This window comes from Myotis nattereri (genome assembly GCF_964212035.1).
Source record: "Myotis nattereri genome assembly, chromosome: Y".
In the NCBI taxonomy this organism is placed as follows: domain Eukaryota; kingdom Metazoa; phylum Chordata; class Mammalia; order Chiroptera; family Vespertilionidae; genus Myotis; species Myotis nattereri.
Window position 1 is genome coordinate 16936701 of NC_138094.1, and position 3393 is coordinate 16940093.

Below are 3393 nucleotides of genomic sequence, written 5' to 3' on the forward strand. Positions count from 1 at the left end.
ATGTGTTTTTCTTCTTTCAATTTGTTTATGTGATGTATCACGTTTATTGACTTGCGGATATTGTACCATCCTTGCATCCCTGGGATAAATCCTACTTGGTCATGGTGTATGATCTTTCTGATGTAATGCTGGATCTGATTGCTAAGATTGTGTGGAGGATTTTCGCGTCTATGTTCATGAGGGTATTGGCCTTTAATTCTCTTTCATTGTGTTGTCTTTACCTGGTTTTGGTATTAGGGTGATGCTGGCTTCATAGAATGAGCTTGGAAGTGTTCCTTCCTCCTGAATTTTTTGTAGTAGTCTGAGGAGGATAGGTTTTAGTACTTCCTTGAATGTTTGGTAAAATTCCCCTGTGAGGCCATCTGGTCCTGGGCTTTTGTTTGCTGGAAGCTTTTTGATGACTGCTTCAATTTCTTCTATAGATATTGGCCTGTTGAGATTTTTAGATTCTTCCTGATTGAGTTTTGGAATGTTGTATTTTTCTAGGAATTTATCCATTTCCTCCAGGTTGTCTAGTTTTTTTGGAGTAGAGCTGTCCATAGTATTTTTTAACAATCATTTGTATTTCTGTGGGGTCTGTTGTTATTTCGCCTCTATCGTGTCTGATTTTCTTTATTTGGGTCCTCTCTCTCTGCTTCTTGGTGAGCCTGGCTAGAGGTTTGTCAATCTTGTTTATCCTTTCGAAGAACCAGCTCTTGGTTTCATTGATTTTCTGTATTATTTTTTTGGTCTCTATGTCATTTATTTCTGTGCTAATCTTTATTATCTCCTTGCTTCTGCTCACTCTGGGTTTTTTTTTGGTGTTGTTGTTGCTCTCTTTCTAATTCTTTGAGATGTAGAGTTAGATGATTTACTACCATTTTTTCTTGTTTTTTGAGATAGGCCTGTAGAGCTATAAACTTCCCTCTCAGGATTGATTTCTATGTGTCCCAAAGGTTTTGGATTGTTGTGTTTTCATTGTCATTAGTTTCCAGGATGTTTTTAATTTCTTCTTTGATCTCATTGGTAACCCAATCAATATTTAATAACATGCTCTTCAGCTTCCAAGTGTTTGAGTATTTTGGGTTGTTTTTATTGTAGTTTATTTCTAATATTATGCCATCGTGGTCTGAGAAGATGCTTGGTATGATTTCAATCTTCTTGAATTTGGGGAGACTTTGTTTGTGACCCAATATGTGGTCTATTTTTGAATGTGTCTTAAGAGCACTTGAGTAGAATGTATATTCCTTGGCTGTGGGGTGAAGCGTTCTGAAGATGTCAATTAAGTCCATCTGATTTAGTGAGTCATTTAGGATGGCTGTTTCTTTGCTGATTTTTTGCCTAGAGGATTTATCCAATGATGTCAGTGGTGTATTAAAGTCCCCCTCTATGATTGCATTGTTGTTGATCTCTCCTTTGATATCTTCCAGGAGTTATTTTTATGTATTTGTGTGCTCCTGCATTGGGTGCATATATGTTTACCAGGGTTATATCTTCTTGATGTATTGATCCGTTTAGTATTATGAAGTGGCCTTCCTTATCTCTTGTTATGGCCTTCACTTTGAGGTCTATTTTGTCCGATATAAGTATTGCTACCCCAGCTTTCTTTTCCTTTCCATTTGCCTGAAAGATATTTTTCCATCCCTTCACTTTCAGTCTGTGTGAGTCCCTTCTTCTGAGGAGGGTCTCTTTAGACAACAAATGTGTGGGTCATGTTTTTTTTATCCATTCAGCCACTCGATGTCTTTTGGTTGGAGCATTTAGTCCATTTAAGTTTAAAGTTATTATTGAAAGGTACATGTTTGTAGCCATTTCTTTTTTGTGTGTGTGGCTGTTTTCTTTCTGAGCTTTTTGTTCCTTTTTTTACACCAGTCCCTTTAGAATTTCTTGCATTGCCGGCTTGGTGGTGATAAACTCTCGTAGCCTTTTTTTGTCTGTGAAGCTTCCTATTTCCCCTTCAACTTTTCATGATAGCCTTTGATAGAGTATTTTTGGATTCAGTCCTTTGCTTTGCATCACTTTGTAAATTTCTGTCCATTCTTTTCTTGCCTGATGTGTTTCTGTTGAGAAATCATTGGATAATCTAATGGGAGATCCCTTGTATGTAACTTTCCGTCTCTCTCTTGCAGCCTGTAAGATTCTCTCTTTGTCCTGAACAGTTGCCATGATAATTATGATGTGTCTTGTGTCGGTCTTTTCGGGTTCACCTTGTTTGGGACTCTCTGGGCTTGTGTGACTTTTTTCTTCCCCAACACAGGGCAGTTTTCTGATATTATTTCTTCCAATAGGTTTTCTAATCCTTGTTCCTCTTTCTGTTGTTCTGGCACCCCTATTATCCATATGTTGTTTCGTTTCATGTTGTCCCAATGTCACTTACGCTCTCCTCCTGTCTTTTAATTTTTTTATCCAATTGCAGTACAGTTTGGGTGTGTTTGCTTCCTTGTCTTCTAATTCACTAATTTGGTCCTCCGCTTCTCCTAGTCTACTGTTGATACTTTCAATGGAGTTTTTCATTGCAGCTATATCACTCTTCATTTCTTCTTGGGTCTTACTTAAGTTGTTGATTTTTTATCTCTTACTTCTTGATTCTTGCTTAAGTAGTTGATTTTTTCATCTGTTTTTTCTTGGTTCTTCTATATGTTTTTGATTTTTTCCTCCATTCGGTTTATGGACTCTAGGACCCTTATTCTGAATTCTTTTCCTCTCATGTTGCATGCCTCTGTATCACTTAGCTGGTTTTCTGGCGAATCCTCCTTCTCTTTCCTTTCGGGATTTCTTTGTCTACCCATGTTTGATCTGACTGACATATGTAGACGTTGAGTCATTCATGAGCTGCTCCCTGGGTCGCAGTGGCTCCTTGGGCTGTGGTTGCTCCTCGGGCGGTTGCGATAGCAGCTTTTCCTCAGTTAGCAGCTCCTCTTATTTGTGCTGTTTACAGCTTTGGTGGCTCTTCTTGCTGGTGGGGGGAGGCTTCACATACAGCTGCTGATCCTCAGAGGGTATGGTGATCAGGAGACTGCTGCGGCTTGGATCTGCTGCGTTGATTTAAGGGCACATGATGCAACAAATCAAGCCACAATGTACCAGGCACTGAAGACAAATATATTCACAATATTAATAACCCCAAATAAAGGTGACTTCCCAATTTAAGAGAATTAGGGGATAAGGAAGAAAGAAGAGAAAAATATAAAAGAGAGAAAAGAAAAGAAAAGTAAGGGAAAAAAGGAGTTCAAAAATGAAATTGGGAAAAATGACGCGGAAAAAAGAAAAAAAAAAGAGTGAAAAGAGAGAATGAAGTAGAAGAGGGGAAGAGACTATTTATATGAGGAGAAAACTCTGATAGAACCGCCACTAATCCCAACAGATTCCAGCAACAGATCACTGGAGATGAATGCAAACTACAAATAATCAATA